Source organism: Neophocaena asiaeorientalis, unplaced genomic scaffold, assembly GCF_003031525.2.
Source record: "Neophocaena asiaeorientalis asiaeorientalis breed wild unplaced genomic scaffold, Neophocaena_asiaeorientalis_V1.1 scaffold155, whole genome shotgun sequence".
In the NCBI taxonomy this organism is placed as follows: Eukaryota; Metazoa; Chordata; class Mammalia; order Artiodactyla; family Phocoenidae; genus Neophocaena; species Neophocaena asiaeorientalis.
Genome location: NW_020173040.1, coordinates 463,580 through 489,349, shown reverse-complemented (window position 1 = coordinate 489,349; position 25,770 = coordinate 463,580).

Sequence of the window (25,770 nt, the reverse complement as noted above, 5' to 3'; positions counted from 1 at the left end):
TTTGGGTATTTTGCCTTCTATTTTTGGTCTTTCATACTGTTATATGTACATTCCGTATATCTTCTAGTTAGTATGTCTTTGAAAATGTGAAAATATATTTTCCCAGTTATTAGCTCATGTTTTCACTTTTTTGTCTCTGTGGGTAAAGAGGGGATCTTTAATGTATTTTAATATTTCAATCTTCTGTATTATGGTTAGTACATTTGGGGTACTATTATAGAACTTTTTCTATTCTCAGTGGTCATGGCCAATACTCTTTATACTCCTATGAAAGGGAAGTTTTGAATACTTTATATATCCTTTTAATCTCTGTGATGGTAGTTTTTGAAATAGTTTAAAACTGATACCCACTTGAATGCTCTAGCATGGATAACTACCTGTCCTGACACCACTTATAATATAGTCCACCTTTACTGAGCCCCATAGCGCCCTGTCATGGTCTTCGCGGACAAGTTCTGGTGTAGTCTGTTCTGTTTTCAGTTTTTCTCTTCTGCTATACCATCTCCATGGCTATAGATTCAAAGTGTTTTGATATGTTAGAAAATGTTTTCTCCAGCATCCACACTCTTCAGAAGTGTCTTTGCTGTTTATGAATATTTACCCTTCCACCTAAACTTTCATATGAGCCAGCTGAGTTCTTTGAAAGTTCATTTGAGATTTTCATGGAAATATATTGAATCTATAAATTAGAAAAACGACTGTCCTGTATTCTTATTAAAATATTATGTCTTTCCTTTAAGTCTACTTTAATATAATTCAATAAAATGTTGGCATAGTCTATGTGACAGCTTACTATATACTTTTGAGAATATTTCAGAGGTACATTGTTTTCTTTTGTAAATGGTATTGCTTTCTAAAAAATTCTTTCTGACACTTTATAAGAAAGTACTTTTATTCATATTGTATTCCATTAATTTTACTGAATCGGAGTTTAATTATAATTTTTAGATTATTTTTGTGATTTTTAAATTCTTCCCTAATTTTTATATTATTTAACAATTTAGTGGAATTGTTCATGTTATTTGTAAAATTTCCCTTAAACCCAATTAGAAATGAGTTTAAAGATTTGGATTTTAAATGCATATTTTGCTTAACTTATCCTTTTATTAAATTGTGGTCAGAATTATAATTTCTGTTAGAGAAAAGCCAAATTGATTATATACATTCTTCTTCTGATGGACTTACTTGCTGTTAACACTCTACCCAAGACCTGTAGTTCATGTCTCTTCGGAGAATGGGTTATGATTTATGGAAAAACAACAGAAAACCTAATCTTCTATATGCTTCAAAACAAAAACATAGGAAATTCTGTATTAAAAGACATTAAGTCACGTTCAGGAGAAAAGATCAATGACCATGAGCAGGCATTATATGAGCTTGCTATAGCAAGCATATCTCAGTATTTTAAATGTTATCAAATGTTAAATATCTATTTAAAAATTAAAATTTAATTGAATTTAAATTTAACATAAGGGAGATGAGAGGCAGGACAAAAGCAAATGGCAGTTATGAGGCTATGACATCTTGGGATATCTATTTTTCCTTCTTGCCTATGAATTTAAACCCTTTACATGTTTGCAAAATGATTTTGGATTCTTTTTATTTCATATAGCATTACTTCATACATTTTCCCTTTTTCCATCAAATAACTTTTATTAAAATAATTTAAGTCACTTTCTAGATTTCAATCTTAAAAGCATACCATAAATTAAGTTCCAATTTTATTCATCTAGAATTTCCACTATTTAATTGATTTTGATTGAATTGATTGATATTGAATATATTTATATTGAGAGTTTTTACTTCATTTCAGGTAATTCCAGAAATGTGATTTTATTTTGTGTACTGGCCAATTGTTTCTCAATCTTGTAATGAATGAGATGCACACCATTTATGAATAAGTGACTTGTCTTATACACTTTCTAGCATGTTTGCAGCCTTTTAAAAAGTCTAGAGTTGCATTTACTCACACTGAGGTGCATTCACTTACTCTAGGATTTTCAACTTTGAGAATACAGTTATTCTGAATTTCACCCTCACTACACCTTCATACACATTTTATTTCTCTCCCTAAAATAAATGTTCTTACCCTGACTAACCTATAAGGTTGGGATGGTAGTTTCTAAGTTCCCTCTCTCCTTTGTATAGTTGTTGACGTCCCATAAGATCTAGACACCCTGGACCTTCCTTCCAGATGGATTCCTTCAAATTACAACAGTATATTTAAACTGTACTTAAAACTGCTTATCACATGCCGGACACTATTCTCAGGGCTTCTCAAATATTAACACAATTCTCATAGTGTCTCTATGATGTAGGTTTCATTATCATCTGTTTTATAAATTAATGTATAAATTAAGGAACTTGAAGTACGGAGACAGAGGATGGAAGTCACATGCTCGTCGCCTCACAGGTTGTCTAGGGCACACCCAAAATATGGACCTGAGTCTCGTCTAAGTCTGGGTTCCTAACCAATAGACTCCCCCTTATAATAGCTAAGGCTTATCAGTGTTCTTTTAACAGGCATTGTGCTAAGAGTTTTTCCTATTGATTGTGACTAGGAGTTAAGAGACTATTACACTCTGTTTTCCAAAACTTTTAGATGGAAGAAGTTGGATCCAGAGGGGCTGTGAATCACTCTGAGGATGCTGGAGCCTGGATTAGAAGCCAGGGCTCTAACTCTGTGAAATGCATCTGTAAACTCTGCAGGACACTCCTTTTAATGCCTGGAATCATGGAGGAAACTGGCAGGGTGCTATTTTTCTTCTGATGCTGAGATGGGTTTTGGTGGAACTCGCAAAATAGATCACATTTTTGAGCACCTTCTTCTTCTGAAATGACCAAGATGCCCACAACACTGCTCTCACACCCCTGTTTATGGATTCCTCTCAGGTGCAGACATGATCCACAGTGAGAGATCCAAAATGAGTCACTTTGTGTTGTCACATATTCCAAATGACCAAGTCTTGTCTTTCTGAACTAAAGCCTTCTAAGAGTGCTTGAGACATAGTAGATAATGGTTAATTTTTGCTGACAAGTAAGGTAACTGTTTTGTTACTGTCATTATTTTTAGTGTCAGCCCTAAGCAGGATTGTGGTATTAAACAGACTATCTAAAAATATAAATGCTGTAGATTGAATGTGCCCCCCCAACAAATTCAGATCTTGACTCCCAGTGCTCGTGGATTGCATTAGGAGGTGGCAGACGCCAACACTGCTGCCGGTTTTCTGTGTACGGGATGCTGTGGACAGACTGTTTTGTGTCCCCCAAGGGGGAGCAGAATATACCACCCCAAAATGTGCTATCTTGGCATTCGGATTCTTTTGAGCCAAAAGCAGCTGAGACCCAGCAGACTCAGGAAAACCTTTTTACCTCTCCTTTAACTGCCAAAAAGAACTTAGACGTAGGGCCTGTACCATGAAGTAGAGCTGTTACCAGAGATAACTTTTTACATCAGAGAGACTTGTCTGCATGGCAGGGCAAATATTTGTTTAGCAAAATCTCTTGTCAGCTCTCATAAACTGTCTTCCTCCCCTTTGAAGCCCCAGGTGCCTGCCCCATTCTCATTAGCTCAGGATGGTATATAAGCCTCACTTTTTCTGGGAGTCCCATATTTTGCTGGGGCTTCTGTACATGTGGTACTTTTTTTCCTGCTAATCTGTCTTATGTCCATCTAATTACTATTCCAGCCAAACAGCCCAGAAGGGGAGAAGGGACATGTCTAGTGACCTGTGGAGGTCTCTCCACTGGACGGATGCTGCCGACGTGCGGGGCAGGGGCTGCAGCTGAGAGAGCCTGGAACCTCTGAGAAGAGTCCGGAGAAGGTAAGAATTCTTACCACACCCTCTTCCAGGTCTCTGCCTGCAGGGGCTGCTGGAAGTAAGAATGGTGGTTTTTTTTTTTTTTTTTTTTCCCCTAAATTTAGATTATTTGTGTGGACTAGTGCCTTGGGTATAGCGACTCTGGTAAAGATTTGTTATGAATACTCTTGTTTTCTATTGATCCCTTTCTTCCCAGACATGGTCATTGTTTTCCTTTATTGCTGTCCTTTGTGTCCTTTGTCATAGGAGGGTGAGCCATAGGGTAGAATGCAGGTCCCATATGCCTTTGTTCAAGTCAGCCTCAAACACTGGTGAGTTCACTGCTCTCCCCGGGCCCACATCTCTTTACACAGACTTTGCTGTGGGTCCCTGTGTAAAAACCAGGGACCTTTCATCTTCTTCTATGTCCTGACAGCTTGGCTTTGTGACCAGTGAAAGATTCTCTGGTTTCCACCAGGCGGAAGGTGCAAAGTACCTGCCTGCATTTGGTGCCGAGTTAAATAGGCTGGAGTTCCTGACACAAAGTCACAAGCAGCAGTCTTTGTCCGACTGTGCCCGCTCTCAAGGGAGTTTGTCACAAGGGGTCCCAGGCCCAAACAGGCCTTTGTCCTTCTCAACCTTGTATTGTCAGAGTTGTAAAAGTCTCATTGCAGTAGCACCTGCCTGGTGTTGCAGGTTAGTGGGTCCATGACTGGAGGTGTCTCGCTTTCTTGTGGGAAACCAGACACCATTTTCACTCTACTGTCATTACCGTCTGTGATAGCGAAGGTCTGTCTCTGAGGCTCACCCTGGGAGTGAACTTCTGGGTCTTGTCAGGCTGCCTCTCTTGGGGCCCTTTGTGTGTCCATGTTTAAGCCATGAATAGGCTTATTGGTTTGAGCCACTATTGAGACAGACTAACATAAGATCCTATTCATCAGTGACCAGACAGTGGAGCCTTCAAATTGGAAAAACTTATATATTTGGAAAAAAATTGGAGTGCTCTTATCCTAAACAACTGTCTTATTGGTAGCTGTGGAAAGACAAATTTAAAAAGGACTCAGGGACTTCCCTGGTGGTGCAGTTGTTAAGAATCTGCCTGCTGATACAAGGGACACAAGTTCGAGCCCTGGTCTGGGAAGATCCCACATACTGTGGAGCGATTAAGCCCGTGCACCACAACTACTGAGCCTGCGCTCTAGAGCCCATGAGCCACAACTGCTGAGCCCACGTGCCACAACTACTGAAGCCTGCGTGCCTAGAGCCTGTGGTCTGCAACAAGAGAAGCTACTGCAATGGGAAGCCCACACACCACAACGAAGAGTAGCTCCCACTCGCCGCAACTAGAGAAAGCCCGTACTCAGCAATGAAGGCCCAAAACAGCCAAAAACTGAAAAATTAATAAATAAATTTATTTAAAAAAATAAAATGGACACAGACGTATAACAGCCTTAGGCCTCCCTTAACAAAATGAAAAAACAGAGGTTAGACTTGTGGACTTCAATTTTTGTTCCATCTGACATAAATTCTTAAAATTTGGCCCCAGCTCTTCAGAAAATTCCCTTAGCTCCCCAAGGTTCCTCTACCTTCCCCAGAAAACACCCAGCTGCCTATTTTAACTTCCCTTTTCTCACAAGATTCATGGCGAGCACTCTGGCCTGTTCTCCAGTCTCGGGGTGTACAGGTTACTCACGTAAAGGCTGAAAGCCAGGAGTGAATTGAGCAGAAGTAATAGGACAGTTGTAGAGCTCACATTGCTGTTCCTTATGATTCTTCCTACTTTCCAGGGCTCTGTAATCAGGCTTTTCCAGCTTCAGGTCTTCCTGTACAATGTCCTTTGCAGGTGTATCCTGGACGCCCACCACAAAGAATTCACATCCCATGGACAGCAGGTCTTTTAAATTATAAAGCCCTTTTACCTCCACTGTCAGAAGTTCCTGCCATATAGAGAGAGGAGTTAAAAAGATCACTGGACATTCACAGCCCCACTCACAGGGAATCTTGATTAGCTGCTGAGGGATGTTCTTCCATCCGTAATTATACTGTGTTAACAGACAAGCCAGACAGTTCCCTGAAAAAAAAACTTACAAAGGAAACAAATGATGAGAATTTCTCCCAGGCCCTCCTAAAGATGATGAGGAAATGGATCAGCTGTTTGTTGATGTTCAGGGGCTTACAGAGACAATTGATCAAAGATTGAACTGTATACCCAGAGGGGAGAAAAAGGAAAATATTTGAAGGCCTTTACAGACTTTTAAAAGCCATACTACAAACCCTGAAGCTCCAGAACATAGAAATTTTTTATTTCCACTTTGTTTAGAAATCTTCTCCCTGATAAAGAGAAACAAATTGAAGATGATGTAGGTGGGTGGATGGGTGGATCAACATCTTGATATTCAGGCTGCAACCTAATTCTTTAAGGAATTAAAAGCAACTGTTCTTAGCTCACAAATCTTGGCAAATCCAGAAATGCAGCTCTAGAAAGAATTCAAAGTCCACCTGTCTTTACCATCCCCCAGATTTCACCTGTTAATCTCAAAGTGCTTGTATGTATTATAAAAGATCAGGATTTGAAACAGGACTGTCCTTCTCTTAAGTGTAAAGAAAGAAAAAAGGAAAAATTTAAATAGTTAACTACCCTGGACTTCTGATAATAGAGGAATATATGCCAAAACTCCTAGTAGAAAACTTTCATTTTTTTCTTTTCCTTGAAGATGTAAATCTTACCACGTCTGAAATATAAACACCTCAGAAGGTAACTAAAAAGCTGCCCACACTCCTTTAAGACCAAAGAACAAAAAGAGAAAAAGACTTTACAATACAGATTGCTGTAGAAGCTCCCTTTCCAAATCTAGTACAGCTAAAGATTTTCACTAATACTTGGGAAGAATATTAAGATTTGTGTTTGTCCTTGATAAGTCATCTTCATAAATATTAGTAAGAAACAATTTGCATTCATTTTTATAAACTAGTGAGTTTTACACTTTTGTACCTGATTCATGGCTAAAATTTTGTGACAGAAGCTACAGAGTCTCTGCTTGTGTCTACATGTTTATGTATGGCTACGGATGTATCTTATTGATATGTGATATTTTTCTATGTTCAGATGGTATTGCAAAAAAAATTTGTAAAATAGCTCTATTTAATTGGCATAATGAAAAAAGTGCTATGCAATTATTTCTAAATTCTCAGAAATATAATAGAAAATAGTGTAAGTTCTTTCTAAGTTCACATGATTTGGATAATATTTGGTAAATGAAGTCTAGTTTATTATTGGTTTAATTTAAACAGACATGTCTTCAGAGTTATCAATGTTAAATATAATACAGACATACAACTTTATTCTACCTGGGTTTATTAGTCAAATAAGCTCATGTGTTTTTGTTTTTGTTTTTTTTACAAAATTTGTCAGTGAGAAAAATAACGTAGACGATAGGTGAATGCCTCATGAAGTTTCATGACTAATCTAAATGTGGTTAAGTGAATTAAATAGATATAAGTGGGATACAAGTTTACAAAAGAACATTTCAATACATACCATGTTCTATGGTATGTCTGCTTACATAGTTTACCAAATTTTTTGGTAACTTACATTCTTAAACTTTTCCTAAGTTATATGATGGAAATTCATCGACTATCTAGATGGTTCCTCAATTACTTAAGCCTATGTTCAGTAGTTAATGGTTATTCATTTTGGCAAGATATTTGGATCTGTCAGTAAACCTGTCTTGGGCTACATTAAAATTGTACTATGTAAGCATATGCTTCTAGAAATTATGAACTATATTCATACATTTGCCAGTCTACATAATGTGGCCTGTAACAGTTCACTATTGCTGACTTAGTTTTAACTAGAAATTAAGGTTTTAAGAGTTAAGAATTCTAATATATATGATTAAACCCCCTAGAAATAAGGGAAACAACTCTCTATGTGAGGACTGTAGGTTGCGTTCTTGACTAAGAAGAAAAGGTATGAGTTATAGAGATGTGTTGTTAAAGGAACAAGAAGTATAATGGCTGAAATTTTGTTTGTTTGTTTTTGTTATTTTTCCAGAGTGAGAAACACAAAGGATAAACTAAATGGATATAGAAAGTTAGGAGGGAGGGATTTCTCTTGTGTGGTCAAGCTAGCTAAAATCTAATCAGATTATTAGCGATCCTAAAAATAAGCTTTATCAATAGTGTACTTGTGTAAACAAACCTCATCTGCTAAAAGAACAAAATTTCCTTGGACTATTGCTTCATAAAACTGCTAACAAAAGATCAAGATGAACAAGAATTTCATGGGACTGAACGAGTTGATGAGGACGATTATAATTTTTATGACTTTTTTGTTTGAACCATTGTTGATTCTTTTGTTTTCTCAGGTTAAGTAAATCTGTTGTTACCAAGGTTTGACTGGAATGTCATATCTAAGAAAGACACGCATAGACTCTAGTAGGCTCAACAGCTTTAAGGAACTAAGGTTGACTTTATGGAGCCAATAAAGCCCCTTGGAAAAATGGGAACCCCTTGCTTATAGGGCTGCTAGCAGCTTTACTAGATGATATGGCAGGTCACTTATTTGCAGGCCCAGGAACTTCAGGATATTTAAGGGACCACAAGAAGAGAGACATTTACCCAAATCTATGGTGTTGGCAGGTCCTTGGCTTGGCTTCCTAGCCTCAGAGGTTTTTACAAAGTCCAATCTGTGATTCCTTGTGAAAACGTCCAGCAAAGCAGACCCAAGAGCTTATATGGTTAATTACTATTCTTGCTGAACCTATGTAAATAACCAGACCAAGATTATTGAACCTAGACTTAATTTGCAAACAAAGTAGTCTTATCTTTTATAGAACGATAGAGAAATATAAAAAGTTGATTATAGAGAAATTATTTCAGTATTATCTTTATGGACGTCAGATTCTAGTGCTATTAATTCTTCGTGGTTTTGTTTTCTATCTGTAAACTAACTGGATCCTGAATTCTCTCAGTTTCTCCAATATTTGGCTACAGCTCTCCAAACTAACATTTCTAATTTTCCCCAACCTTTTTGACTTGGAATCATGGAGAACTAAAACTGCCCTTTTCCTGAAACCCTGCAAACTGAATTTGATATCAACTTCAGATAAATCACCACTTCAGCTCCTGTATGGACAGTTTTCTGTCTGTTGTTGTGTAGCCTCTCAGAGGCTATCACGGATATTCCAGCTGCAAACCAGGGAATCTGTCAGATTGCCACTGCCTGTCCTCACTCCATCTGAAGACGCTTCTAGCCCAACATCTAGAACTTTTCTAGACAGACTGAATTCAGAACTAGAAAACTGGAATTATAGTCTACTGTAATTATTACTCGTTTTTTGATGGTTGTTTCCATAGAAACGCCTCTTTAAATACCCAGTTGCTTGCATAAAATAGGCCTATGTTTGGGAGCCCACCTGCATCACCACATTCCGTAATGAGTTTAACTAAACTGACTTCTTGTCAGGAAAAGGAGAATGAATGGTTCAATGAGATGGGGGAATCTACTAAATCAGCCTCTCGCCTTTAAATTTTGGGAATTTGCACAGGTGGGACCAAGAGGTAGCAGAACATGCCACCCCAAAATGTGCCGTTTGGCATGTGGATTCTTTTGAGCTGAAGGCAATTGAGACCCAGCAGACTCAGGACGTTTTAGCTCTCCCTTAACTGTCCAGAAGAATTTGGATAGGGGGCCTGTATCAGAAGAGCTGTTACCAGAGAGAACTTGTATATCCGAAAGACATCTCCATGACAGGGCAAACGTTTGTTTATCAAACATCTGCTCTTCTTCTGAAAATTGTCATCTCGTCCTCTTTGAACCCCAGACCCCTACTCCCTCTCCATAGTTCAGGATGGTATAGAAGCCTCAACTGCCTAACTAGCCTGTGAGTCTCATCCATTTATGGGGCTCCCATATGTATGACACTTGCCTTTCTCCTGTTGATCTGTCTTATGCTAATTTAATTATTAGATCAGCTACAGAACCTAGAAGGGAAAATTTTACTGACCATACACTCTCTAAAATTTATATGTTCAAATTCTTACCTGCAAAGATGATAGTATTGAGAGGTTGGGCCTTTGGGATGTGATTGGGTCAGGAGGGTGGAGCCCCCATGATGGGATAGTGTCCTTATAAGAGAAACCAAAGAAGCTCCCTTATCCCTTCTGCGATGTGAGACCCCAGTGAGAATAGACCCCATCTATGAACCAGGCAGTGTGGTCTCACCAGACACCGAATCTGCTGACGCCTTGATCCTGGATTTCCAGCCTCCAGAACTGTGAGAATTAAATGTCTATTGTTTGTAAACCCCCACCCCCAATGCGTGGAATTCTGTTATAGCAACCAGATTAGAGTAAGACCCTGGGAAATTGAAGTCCAATAGGTAGAAATTAGGTCATTATAATGCAACTGACATTAAGGGGTCCAGATCATACCTTTTCAGCCTGTATTGGTTAAAATAATTAAGAGACTTAGGGAATTCCCTGGCAGTCCAGCTGTTAGGACTTGGCACTCTCACTGCCAAGGGCCTGAGTTCAATCCTTGGTCAAGGAACTAAGATCCCACAAGCTGTGTGGCATGGCCAAAAAAAAAGGAAAAAAAAGAAAAAGAAACTTAACTTTTCAGTCTTTGAGTCTGAATTAGTCAAGTTGGTGTTGATAGAATTGCTACTATAACAGGTTATTAGATCTCAGTCCTGTATGAAGTTTGGGTATGAAATTTTGTTTTGTGGAGGATTAAGATTGAATTACCATTTAAATCTTTAAAAAATTATCTGGTAGTTATTTCCTACTTTCATATATTCAGATATGTGACTTTGTTAGTTATCCTGTTTCACTTTCCTTATTTGTGATGTTGTGGCTATCTTTAAATGGGCTGGTAAAGGAAAAAACACAACTGCTCCTGATACACAGCAAGCACGCCATCAGCCCTTGTCAATGCCGTTTGCCTGATTGTCCATCATCCCTGTAACATAGGAAACGTATCTGTCCTCTTAGCTTATTAATGCAGAATTGGCACTTAAGAACTAATGACTGGTAAAGTAATGAACATGACTGCAATTGAAGGAAAAAATATCAGATTTTGTTTCTGGCCAACCTATCTTATTATTTGTTTTAAAAAAGCAAATATTCTTTGGATCCTGTGCAATGACATAAGATGTGGTGCTCACTGGAGTACAATGGGGCTTTGTGTAGAAATACGATTACATTGTTAAACAAGGAAGATGTCAACCACCTCATCTATTACCACGGCAGCTAGGTACAGAAGCCAGAATCTAAGCCGGGAAACCTCTCATCAGTCAAGGTCTCATTGTGTTTTCACTCCCCAAGATTTCTCCAGTTTCCTAGGATTAGAGCTGGAATCGCCTGAGACCATGTAGATAGTTCAATAAACTGCTTAAAGAAAACAATCCTGCCCTTCTCTTATGATGTGCTTCCTGGCCTTCCTTTCTGCACGGTTGTCGTCCCAATCAATACTGGTATCTCAGTAATTAAAGGCTCCCAAGTTTAGAGTTCAGTCCTTCCTGCAGGATCCCCTTACCTGCCAAACACTGCCTCACACATTTGCTTCAACTGTCCTTGACTTCTACAGCCATGATCAACAATTACACTGCTATTTTTTTAAATCCCCAATCTACTGCTCTGTCGGTGGACTGTTTAAATGATCTTTGCTCATAGAGTCATTACTGCAGCCCACCCTAATAATATTTGACAGTGCCAGTTGGTTTGTATTTCTTAGTACTGAACTGACTTCCCTTCAACTCATCACAAATCTTTTCTGGATAAATAAACACATTCCCATTGAATTATGTTTACCTACCTGTTAGCTTTTTGACAAAGTGACTCTGGAAAATACCCTTCACAGTTTCAGAAGCTTCTGCTCGAACTCTGCCTTTCTGGTGATCAATATCTGCACTAAAAATGAAAAATTCAGTCAAGCGTAGGCATGACTGCAAATATATGAATACGTGATATTACATATATCCCAAAGCAGTGTAAAAATAAACTGCCTTACTTTCCATCTGGTGGAGAAAGCCAACTCTGTAGTTATATATAGGTAGTAAGGAGAACTTCAATTTGTGAAGCCCTGTAAGAAGCTGAAAAATACTTGAGACGTATTTCCTCAGACCCCTCTACTCACTGAGGCTGGAAGCTTTGCTATAAATTATGCAAAACAGCAGCAAGATGTGACTGAATCTTACAGAAGCCTAGATTCCATTTCTGTATAAATGTCCAAGAGTCCGTAAGCATGATAAATGCAGGAGAGGAAGTTAAGAAGCAAATGGAGAGCAATGAAACCAGAAAAGCAATGTGGTAATAAAAGGAAACGTGTAGTTTTAGTCAAGAGTGTCATGTGAGGATACAAAGGCCTCCAATGTGGCTCAGTATCAGCATTGCCGGCAATTTCTCCACCTCCACATCCACGAACCACCATCACCCACAGACAACCACCACCATTCACCACCAACCATTACCACCATCACCCACTGCCACCTCCAACAATAGCTAACACCAGCCATCAACACCAACCACTCAATGCCACCCACCACTGTTACCATTAACCACAGACAACTTCTACCCACCACCATCCACTACTAACCACTCACCACTACCACCATCACCCACAGACAACCACCACCATTCACCACCAACAATTACCACCATCACCCACCACCATCTCCAACAATAACCACCACCAACTAACCACCACTATCACCATCAACCACTGAAAACTACCAACCACCACCAACAACAATCACTGCTAATAACCCCTGCCACCAACCACCACAATCCACTACCAACAAGCAACAATCACACACCGTTACCACCATCATCACTAACAACCACAACCAACAGCCACTATAACCACCACCACCAGCTACCCCCGACCACCATCACATGGATGAGTTCATGGAAAACGGTCCTGATCAGAGAAGAGTCATGGGCAGTAGAAAGAAGAGGTCGGGCAGCTGAGGGACAGCCTAATTTCACCAACCTGAGATCAACCTCAATACTAACAAGGAGAACATAGACCAAATGTGTAAGTTCATGCACAGAAATTCCTGAAGGAGGTATGGAGGTTATAGCTATACCTTGACAACAAAATATTAGAAACAGCATAATGGAAAATTTGTGATCATGGTGGAAAACTGCAAATTAAAAACAGAAGTTGTCTGTTTTTGCTGTGATACGCCCAAAAACAATAGGGTCAAAAGTAGCTCTAAAGGTACCATAAGTTAAACTGCTTATATTCACAGACAAAGACTCTTAGGCTGGTGGATCCTCTGACCTTCACAAAGTCACACACGCTGAAGTCCATACACAGACCCTGGTGGCTCCAGGCTGAAATCAAAAGTTTTTCCACTACACAAACTGCCATGGCTTTATTTTTCAGCAGAAACTACCTGTATTCAACCAAGAGTTAAAACATCCTGCTCTGGGTGACTCTTTATAAATTTTCCACTTCCAGCTTCAACAATCTAAAAACTGCTCAGGTAATTGTACATAATAGTAAGGAGGAAAAAGGGGAAAAAATCAATAAAAGATTATATAATTGTATTTCTTATCTTCCAGTGCTGAAGCTATCCATAGAAAATCTGGTTATCAGAAGGCATCCACCTTGACAAGGTTAGTCTGCATTTGCGGTAGCGTAGTTTGTGATTTTTAGGCATTATTATAATGATGGTCTTCATTATGGAGTTGTAGCATGTACCTTTTAATTTGGTTGTCAAGGGAGACAGGGAGTGGTAATTAAGGCTAAAAGATGGAGAATGGAAGCCTTATTAAAGGATATATTGAAGATGGGAATTTGATCTGAGAATTAGATTATGATGGGTGTTTTTCATGCAGCTGTGGCACTCCTGAGTGACAGAGGAACTGAGCCGGCAATTATAACGACAGGCATCTCCCCTAATCTTTACAATCTCAAACTTGCAGACACATCCATTTAACTTAATTTTTATGAAGCCTGCACATTTATAGCCTAACCAAATTGGAAATTTGTTTGTTTATTGTCCACAGGAAATAATTTTAGGGGAGCAAATAGCAGTGAAAGCCATTATGCCTGTCTTGCTTGTTTTTTTAACTTGTAAAACTAATAATATGAAATTAACCTGAAGGCGACTGCCTTTATGAAAGCTGATTGATCCTCAGCAGCCAGGCATTATTATGATTATCAGTGGGAAGGTCAAAGGGAGGCATGTAGAAGTCACAGCTGATTCATGAGTTCCTACACTGAGCAAAGGATTTGAAAAAAAAAAAAATGAGGCTTGTGTTGTTCCATGTTATAAGTAAGAAATCAGTCTTCCTTGTACTGCTGAAACTGAAATTTTGGGGAATGGATTTTAAACAACTTTGGACATAGTTATTTCAAGATGTCTGTTCAGTAAAGATAGCAATAGTTCATTACCATGCATGCTGAAAACCTATTTTAAGAAGTACTTTGCTGCACAAAGATTAATTTACCACATCATTTTTTTTCTCCCAGTAACACTAATATAAATAATTGTTGTACCTTAAATTGGCATTATATTTTGATAGCCTAGTTTTTAATATACAAAGAACTGTTCAGCAGAACTGTTCAGAACATGGAAACATAGACAGAAAATAGGAGACTTCAGGAACAGCTCTCAATTTAAATCCCATTTATTGTTCTGAGGGAGTGTGGGAGCTGAAGATACCTCACCATAATAATAATGATGGGGCCATGATTGTTTTGTGAATATGTTTCAACAAGTAACAGAAATTTTTGTTTGTGATTTAGATATGGCAAAATCTGAAAACTCACCCTATTTAAAAATGTTCTTTTCATTCCCGTCTGTTGATATACTGTTATTTCCTCTTAGGGAAATATCATAAGCCTTATCAAAAAGGGCTTTCATGTATATATATCTAAAGTTGGGCAGGTCTCTGTGAGAGTACCTAGTGGGTGTGCGATTTTCAAGAGCTCTCCTAGTAATGAAAGGGTGTTAATGTCATCATCCTACAAAACAGAAATCAATAGACTTCTATTTTATAGTACCTATAGCTAACAGAATAAGAAATAACTTACGTGATTAATATCAAAAGTTGAAAATACTAAAAAAGTGTAATATACCTATATTTGGGGGAAGAATTTGGGGAAATGAGAAGTAAGTGAATCCTCAGTACATAGGGATGTTGTTTATAATGTCTAATGTCGAACAGCATAAAATTATTATTTAGGGACAAGGTGATTTAAAATCAGAAACGATTACAGGATTTGAGCATTCACCACTGAAGGCACAAAAACAGATGAAAGGATACTTTAGAGAGAGAGAAAATTTTAATTTTATATGGTTTTTAATCATGTGCATATATTTATGTGATAGAGTATTTTAAATTATTTTGAATATATATTTTCAACATCTATATTTTAATTTATATGCAAGTGTATATATAGCTGGTATCATGCCATGATAAGCTTCCAAACACTATGTCCGTTGATTCAATTTATCTTTTGTGAGAGACTGGGTATTCTGAGAAAACTTTGCTACTGTCTTTAACTCTTTGTCATTTTTAGTATGATGATGAATAACTCATTAGTCCATTTTGCTTCATTTCCTGTGTACAAAACTCAGGTGTCAGTACCTAAGGTATATGTGTGTTGGGTTTCAAATGAATTGTATACATTTAGGGATGACCGTGATTAAGTCCTGTGGGCAGAGCAGTGCTGGAGAAAGGCTCCATCACCACTCGGGGTAGCCAGTCCTGCTGCATCACCTACTGTCTGCGTCATCTATTGTCTGCATCAGCAGGTGGGAGCTGTGTAAATTACCCACAGAGGCAGGGAAGGCTACAGAAGAGGGTCCCTCTCCTCTCAGGCCTGCCTCCACATCTTGCTTTCTTTGTAGGCATCCAGTAACCTCCGTCTGTGTCTGGGTTGAACTGGTATAACCCCAGAGGTTCTATGTCTGTTCAAGACCAGTGTTGTATGCACGTGGTACAAGGCTTAATTGATCGCTCTATGTGAACCATTGGTGGGGCAGTTCACCAAATCAAATGAAGGAAAATTGCTGAGACTGTAAAATGTGATGGGGAAAATTTGATGTTGGAAAGATCATAATTTATGATGTCTTCTAATTGAATGTTTTTCACAAGCCCCTCCCTACTCAGGGTGCATCTGCAGAGGTAGCAAGCACTAAACAGAGGTTTAGGAGACAAACCTAAACTCTGCGAGTTCCAGCCTGTGACGCATCCCTGTCTGTCATGGTGCTTTCACTCCTTCCCTACCTTACACTCCTTCTGCAGTTCATCCCACACACAGGTGTCAATATTAGCGTCCATCCTATGCCCAAGAAATAAGGAAACAGTGACCAGCAAGACAGAAACATTTCCTAACCTCATGAAATTTGAAATCTGGGGGAAAAAAGATACAGAGCAAGATCTGGGTGAATGGAGATCGTTTTCCTAGTTGAGAATATTTAACTTTATACATATTTAGTTCATCTCTTTTCAAAATCTAAAGTGTAAACATCCAACAAAGATTCTAGTGATGGAACTTAATAAGTGAACTCTGAATATTGGATGAAGGAAAATATGAACAAAATTGGTCCAGAAAATATTGAAAAAGAGTAATAAGAATGGTTTGATATATAAAATATGAAAACATACAATTAAAATACAGTAATCAAAGTAGTGCATTGTTGGTGTAGGAATTAAAAAATGAGGAAAATACCAAAATGTAGATGAAAAGAGGAAGCTCCAGAAACAGAATCAAGGAAGAGAGGGAGGTGTTGGAATAACTAGATTGTATTTGTTAAAATTTATAATAATAACTTTATAGATAAAAGCAGACTTACATACATACACACATCTATAAAGAAATAGATGAATGAAAAGTGATGGAAAACAAATCCATAACATTAATATTTCAAAAATGAATTTCTGACATTTAATAGAAACTATACAACTGTGAACTAATAAACAATTTTGTGAAAACTGAAAATGCAGGTGAGTTAATAGTAATTTAAATTTCAAATTAGATTCAAAAACATTTAAGTGGTGGGAGACCTTCAAGATGGTGGAGGAGTAAGATATGGAGATCACCTTCCTCCCCACAAATACATCAAAAATACATCTACATGTGGAACAACTCCTACAGAACACCTACTGAACGCTGGCAGAAGACTTCAGACTTCCCAAAAGGCAAGAAACTCCCCACGTACCTGGGTAGAGCAAAAGAAAAAAGGAAAAACATAGACAAAAGAATAGGGATGGGACCTGCACCTCTGGGAGGGAGCTGTGAAGGAGGAAAGGTTTCCACACACTAGGAAGCCCCTTCACTGGTGAAGATGGGGGGTGGGCAGGAGCGAAGCTTCAGAGCCATGGAGGAGAGTGCAGCAACAGGGGTGCAGAGGGCAAAGCAGAGAGATTCCTGTACAGAGGATCCATGCTGACCAGCACTCACCAGCCTGAGAGGCTTGTCTGCTCACCCACCAGGGCTGGCGGGAGCTGGGAGCTGAGGCTCGGGCTTCAGAGGTCGGATCCCAGGGAGAGGACTGGGGTTGGCTGCGTGAACACAGCCTGAAGGGGACTAGTGTGCCACAGCTAGCCGGGAGGGAGTCTGGGAAAAAGTCTGGAACTGCCTAAGAGGCAAGAGACCATTGTTTCGGGATGCACGAGGAGAGGGGATTCAGAGCACTGCCTACATAAGCTCCAGAGATGGGCGTGAGCTGCGGCTATCAGCACGGACCCCAGAGATGGGCATGAGATGCTAAGGCTGCTGCTGTAGCCACCAAGAAGCCTGTGTGCAAGCACAGGTCACTATTCACACCTCCCCTCCCGGGAGCCTGTGCAGACCGCCACTGCCAGGGTCCTATGATCCAGGGAAAATTTCCCCGGAAGAACACATGGCACACCTCAGGCTGTTGCAACACCATGCTGGCCTCTGCCGCCCCAGGCTTGCCCCGCATTCCTTACCCCTCCTTCCCCTCGGCCTAGGTGAGCCAGAGCCCCCTAATCAGCTTCTACTTTAACCCCTTCCTGTCTGGGTGGGAAACAGATGCCCTCAGGCGACCTTCATGCAGAGGCAGGGCCAAATCCAAAGCTGAACCCCAGGATCTGTGCGAATAAAGAAGAGAAAGGGAAATCTCTAACAGCAGTCTCAGGAGCAATGGATTAAATGTCCACCATCAACCTGATGTACCCTATATCTCTGGAATACCTGTATAGGCAACGTTCATCCCAAAATTGAGGCAGTGGGCTTTGGGAGAAACTGTAACCCCAAGAAAGACTTGGGGTTTGCTTTCTGCGTCTAATTTGTTTCTGGCTTTATGTTTATCTTACTTTAGCATTTAGAGCTTATTATCATTGGTAGATTTGTTTATTAATTTGGTTGCTCTCTTCCCTTTTTTAAATACATATATATTTTTATCCTTTTTCTCTTTTTGTGAGTGTGTATGTGTATGCTTCATTGTGTGATTTTGTCTGTATAGCTTTGTTTTTGCCATTTGTCCTAGGGTTCTCTCTGTTTTTTTTGTTTGTTTGTTTTAGTATAGTTTTTAGCACTTGTTATCATTGGTTAATTTGTTTTTTGGTTTGGTTGCTCTCTTCACTTTCTTTCTTTTTAAATTTATTTAATTTTATTATTTATTTTTTCTTTCTTCTTCTTTTTTTTCTCCCTTTTCTTTGTAGCTGTGTGGCTAACAGGGTCTTGGTGCTCCAGCTGGGTATCAGGCCTGAGTCTCTGAGATGGGACAGCCAAGTTCAGGACATTGGTCCACCAGAGAACTCCCAGCCCCACGTAGTATTAAAAGGTGAAAATTCTCCCACGGATCTCCATCTCAACACTATCACCCAGCTCCACTCATGACCAGCAAAGTACAGTGCTGGACACCCTATGCCAAACAGATAGCAAGACAGGAACACAACCCTATCCATTAGCACAGAGGCTGCCTAAAATCATAATAAGGTCATAGACACCCCAAAACACCGGACGGGGTCCTGCCCACCAGAAAGACAAGATCCAGCCTCATCCACTAGAGCACAGGCACCAGTCCCCTCCACCAGGAAGCCTACACAACACACTGAACCAACCTTACCCACTGAGAGCAGACACAAAAAACAACGGGAACTATGAACTGGCAGCCTGTGAAAAGGAGACCCCAATCACAGTAACTTAAGCAAATCAGAAGACAGAGAAATACACAGCAGATGAAGGAGCAAGGTAAAAACCCAACAAACCAAAAAAAATGAAGGGGAAATAGGCAGCCTACCTGAAAAAGAATTCAGAGTAATGATAATAAAGATGATCCAAAATCTTGGAAATAGAATGGAGAAAATACAAGAAACATTTAACAAGGACCTAGAAGAACTAAAGAGCAAACAAACAATGATGACCAACACAATAAGTGAAAATAGAAATTCTCTAGAAGGAATCAATAGCAGAATAACTGAGGCAGAAGAAAGGATAAGTGACCTGGAATATAAAATAGTGGAAATAACTACCACAGACCAGAATAAAGTAAACAGAATGGAAAGAATTGAGGACAGTCTCAGAGACCTTGGGGACGACATTAAACACAACAGCATTCGAATTATAGGGATCCCAGAGGAAGAAAAGAAAAAGAAAGGGACTGAGAAAATATTTGAAGAGATTATAGTTGAAAACTTCCCTAATATGGGAAAGGAAATAGTCATTCAAGTCCAGGAAGGACAGAGAGTCCCATACAGGATAAATCCAAGGAGAAATACACCAAGACACATATAAATCAAACTATCAAAAATTAAATACAAAGAAAAAATATTAAAAGCAGCAAGGGAAAAGCAACAAATAATATACAAGGGAGTCCCCATATGGGTAATAGCTGATCTTTCAGCAGAAACACTGCAAGCCAGAAGAGAGTGGCAGGATATATTTAAGGTGTTGAAAGGGAAAAACCTACAACCAAGATTACTCTACCCAGCAAGGATCTCATTCAGATTTCAAGGAGAAATTAAAAGCTTTAGAGACAAGCAAAACCTAAGGGAATTCAGCACCCCTAAAGCAGCTTTACAACAAATGCTAAAGGAATTTCTCTACGTAGGGAACAAAAGAGAAGGAAAAGACTTACAATAACAAACCCAAAACAATTAAGAAAATGGTACCAGGAACATACATATCGATAACTACCTTAAATGTAAATGGATTGAATGCTCCAACCAAAAGACACAGACTGGCTGAATGGATACAAAAACAAGACCTGTATATATGCTGTCAACAAGAGACCCACTTCAGACCTAGGGACACATACAGACTGAAAGTGATGGGATGGAGAAAGGTATTCATTGCAAATGGAAATCAAAAGAAAGCTGGAGTAGCAATTCTCATATCAGACAGAATAGACTTTAAAATAAAAATATTACAAGAGAAAAGAAGGACACTGTGGAATGATCAAGGGATCAATCCAAGAAGAAGACATAACAATTATAAATATTTAACCACCCAACATAGGAACACCTCGATACATAAGGCAAACGCTAACAGCCATAAAAGGGGAAATCAACAGTAACACAACCATAGTAGGGGTCTTTAACACCCCACTTTCACCAATGGACAGATCATCCAAAATGAAAATAAATAAGGAAACACAAGCTTTAAATGATACATTAAAACCAGATGGATTTAAATGATGTTTATAGGACATTCCATCCAAAAAAAAACAGAATACACTTTCTTCTCAACTGCTCATGGCACATTCCCAGGATAGATCATATCTTGGGTCACAAATCAAGCCTTGGTAAATTTAAGAAAATTGAAATCGTATCAAGTATCTTTTCTGACCACAACATTATGAGACTAGATATCAATTATAGGAAAAAATCTATAAAAAATACAAACACATGGAGGCTAAACTATACAATACTAAATAACCAAGAGATCACTGAAGAAATCAAAGAGGAAATCAAAAATTACCTAGAAACAAATGACAATGAAAACACGACAAACCAAAACATATGGGATGCAGCAAAAGCAGTTCTAAGAGGGAAGTTTATAGCAATACAATCCTACCTCAAGACACAAAGAACATTTCAAATAAACAATGTAACCTTACACCTAAAGCAATTAGAGAAAGAACAAAAAATCTGCAAAGTTAGCAGAAGGAAAGAAATCATAAAGTTCAGATCAGAAATAAATGAAAACGAGATGAAGGAAACAATAGCAAAGATCAATTAAACTAAAAGATGGTTCTTTGAGAAGATAAACAAAATTGACTCATCAAGTCATAATATGAACAGACCAATCACAAGCACTGAAATTGAAACTGTGATTAAAAACCTTCCAACAAACAAAAGCCCAGGACCAGATGGCTTCACAGGCTAATTCTATCAAATAGTTAGAGAAGAGCTAACACCTATCCTTCTCAAACTCTTCCAAAATATAACAGAGGGAGGAACACTCCCAAACTGATTCTACGAGGTCACCATCACCCTGATGCCCAAACCAGACAAAGATGTCACAAAGAAAGAAAACTACAGGCCAATATCACTGAGGAACATAGATGCAAAAATCCTCAATGAATACTAGCAACAGAATCTAACAGCACATTAAAAGGATCATACACCATGATCAAGTGGGGTTTATTCCAGGAATGCAAGGATTCTTCAATATACGCAAATCTATCAATGTGATAAACCATATTAACAAATTGAAGGAGAAAAACCATATGATCATCTCAATAGATGCAGAGAAAGCTTTCGACAAAATTCAACACCCATTTATGATAAAAACCCTCCAGAAAGTAGGCATAGAGGGAACTTACCTCAACATAATAAAGCCCATATATGACAAACCCACAGCCAACATCGTTCTCAATGGTGAAAAACTGAAACCATTTCTACTAAGATCAGGAAAAAGACAAGGTTGTCCACTCTCACCACTATTATTCAACATAGTTTTGGAAGTTTTAGCCACAGCAGTCAGAGAAGAAAAAGAAATAAAAGGAATCCAAATCAGAAAAGAAGTAAAGCTGTCACTGTTTGCAGATGACATGATACTATACATAGAGAATCCTAAAGATGCTACCAGAAAACTACTAGAGCTAATCAATGAATTTGGTAAAGTAGCAGGATACAAAATTAATGCACAGAAATCTCTTTCATTCCTATACACTAATGATGCAAAATCTGAAAGAGAAATTAAGGAAACACTCCCATTTACCATTGCAACAAAAAGAATAAAATACCTAGGAATAAACCTACCTAAGGAGACAAAAGACCTATATGCAGAAAACTCTAAGACACTGATGAAAGAAATTGAAGATGAGACAAACAGATGTAGAGATATACCATGTTCTTTGATTGGAAGAATTAACATTGTGAAAATGACTCTACTACCCAAAGCAATCTACAGGTTCAATGCAATCCCTGTCAAACTACAAACGGCATTTTTCACAGAACTAGAACAAAAAGTACATAATAATCTCAATAGATTTATAAAAAAGCACTTGAAATAATTATACAATTTCAAATGTGTATATAAGAATCACTACACTAAAGGCATAAAAATACTTCATTTTAAGCCTTTTATTTCTATTTTAAGCCATTTAATTCCATCCATTCTGTGTTGTTCCTGAAATTTTGAATATTCTTTGCCTTCCTATATAGATGCTCAAAATCTTGTTACAGAAAATAATGTATAATAAAAGTCATTATATACTGGATTTTTTCAGGGATTTTCTTTATAAAAAAATTCTTTAAGGATTTTCCTTTTGAGGATATGTTGACACCATGCATTAGATACTCCAAACATTTTCTAATCTTCATGGTTGTTAAATTAAAATTATACACATATGCAATTATAAAAGGTAAAATGTTATATATGTGTGTATATTTGCATGTGAAAACACACACATATTATGTATAACTCACCATCTCCCAGCAGCTACTTGCTTATATAAAATATTAAATATGTTCTGTCATAACTGAGAAGAGAGCTCACAGGTAATAAGACAGTAAAATGTTTACTTAGAACAAGGCCAACAGTAGTAGAGAATGCACTTTGCCTGCTGTTATATTTTGCCCACAATATAAATCAGAGCTGCATTTCTAAAATTGACTTCGAGAACAATTCTCAAGTCAAAACTAAACGTAATAAAAAACCCTTAAAGTGAGGAGAAATAGCGTGATCCAAGAGTTTAAAAGAATATTTACAAAGAAAAAAGAAAAGAAAAGAGACAGTCTCCTCTTTTTCACTGGAAAATAACAATAAAACACAGGGATGGTGTTCTAAGTAAGAGTCAGCAGTACCCAACGTGTTTGGAGTCTGTGGCGTTTTAGAAGTGATTCCTAAAGAACCTTCTCGCTACACGTGGACGCATGGCCAGGGCCCTTTCTCGTGCACTGGAGTTTTACAGAGGTCAGCTTTACAGTTCTGCTGGTTGGCTCACGATTATAGGCACACTTTTGCGAAGCAGGCTGTGAGAAAAAATGTTTTCCTGTGTGTATTATTCACTGCCCAGTGTTTCCAAAACAGAGGACAAATTGGGAATCTGACGGAGCAGACAGGGTCAAGATTTTAGTGAATGAAGGAGTTCATCCAAGTTATCATGCCTTCCAGATGCCTTCAACAACGTGCTTCTTCAGAGCAGTGATGGCAGAAAATATCTGCAAACGATCTATCTGATAAAGGGTTAATATCCAAAATATGCAGGGGACTCCTACAGCGCAAGAGATTTAAAAAAATATTTTTTTTAAATAGGCAAAGACTTAAGGGTTGAATAGATATTACTCCAAAGAAGACACACAGGTGGCCAACAGATATATGAAAATGTGCTTGACATCACTCATCATCAGGGAAATGCAAATCAAAACCACATTGAGGCATCACCTCACAGTCATCAGAATGGCTGTTTTCAAAAAGACAAGAGATAACTAGTGTTGGTGAGGATATGGTGAAAAGGGAACCCTTAATCACCGTTGGTGGGAATGTAAATTGGTGCAGCCACTGTGGAAAACAGTATGGATGTTCCTCAAAAAATTAAAAATAGAACTGCAATGTGATCCTGCAATCCTACTTCTGGGTATTTATCTGAAGAAAATTAAATCAGGATCTTGAGGAGACATCCACACCCCTATGTTCATTGCAACAAGTATTCACAATAGCCAAGACGTGGAAACAATCTAAGTGTGCTGATGGATGAATGGATAGGAAAAAATGTGGTCTATACATACAATGAAATATTATTTGGCCTTAAAAAAAGAAAGAAATACTGCCATTTGTGACAACATGGATGGACCTTGAGGACATTATGCTAAGTGGAATAAGTCAGACACAGAAGGACAGTTACTACCTGATAAGATGTGTATGAGGGACCTAAATGTTAAACCCACAGATGCAGAGAGTGGGATGATGGTCATTAGGGTCTGGGGGTAGGGGGAAACAGGAGGGGTTGGTGCAGAGTGTCAGTTATGCAGGATGACAGAGCCCTAGAGATCTGCTCTACAGCATGGCGGCTGTATTTAACAGCCCTGTATTGTGAACTTGAAAACTGCTGAAACGGTTGATCTTATGTTAAGTGTTTTTATCACTAATAATAATAATACAGACAAGGATGGGGGAAGCTTTTGGAGGTGATGGATAGTTCATGGCATAGATTGTGATGGTATTTATTTCACGAGTGTACACTTATCCCCAAACTCGCCAAGTTGCATACCGTTTATTGCATGTCAATCATGACTCAATAATGTGGGGTTTTTTGGAAAAACAAAAGCAGTGTGGGCTGAGGAGAAGCCTCCAGGTCAGGGCTACAAATGCCGAGTGTTTGTTAGACATGCTGACACCCCTCAATTGTTTGGGGAAGGTAGTGTTTCTGCTTCCCCATCTGAGGGAACTCCATTTTTTTCTCCATGTGCCTGGCTGCATAGCCTTTGCTATTCCCTGGATATTAAAGAGAACTTGGGGAAACCAACAATTATCATACTTCTTTGTTATTTTTCCTGCCTTACTATCAGAGCAAGACATTTTGGTTTTAACATTTTTGCCTTTAAAATACCACTGAATCACCCTTACTTAAGCAAGCATGAATTTTCCAAATGATTCTTAAAGGTTTGCCTAGACCAATAAAGAAGCAAAGGTAAGAGCAAACCAAGTTTGCTTGTATGAATATTGACTACACGTAAAATGTAATTCATCATTTCATCCAGTCTCCTAGAGTGAACAGCAGACGATTAATGGTTTATAATTTACATCTTCTACATTATATATAAAACTTTTAACTTGCATATTTCACTTTTACTCCAAGTTATTCTTATTTACATAACTCAAATATATATGCTACATTTATGTTAATGGGCAAACATTTGTCACAATTAGATTCCTGAGCTTTTGACTTGTCTGTCTCATTGTTAATGCCTATATATGTTACTATTTCAAAACAAATTATATTTGAAATTCACATAAATGGGTAGATACTGTAATGGGGTTCTGTGTGATACTAACAGCATCCAGCAGACTTCAGGCTCACCTAATTAATCTGTACAGTTTGCAGCAATTGAAAAAGAGAACATTGAGATAAGTGATTAGTCTTTTTGATAATGGATGCAGGATTTTGGAAGAATCCACACATATGGCTGTTATCGATACAGAAATGGAGAAAAGATATTCTAAACTTAAAGCCAGGGCAATTCAATACTTGGCCTTGGAATTGATCCAAATGACAAGAATTCACAGGTTCATTCAATATGGTTAAAAACAAAATAAACTAAAGCTTGTTCAGTCGTGAAGGGTTAATAATGAAGGTAAGGAAACATCAATCATGAGACCCAGTTAATGAAAATGATCTTAAAGAACATCATGCCAGAATGACAATGGTTTAGTTAATATTAAAAGATTGATATCATACTAACAGCAGGGCACGATAAAACAAACTGCATATATGTAATTCTAGGATCAAGGCAGGTTGTGTGGACCTTAATGAAATAGGAGAAAATCACAAGAGGATTTTTTTTTCCGGCCACGTGACATGTGGGATCT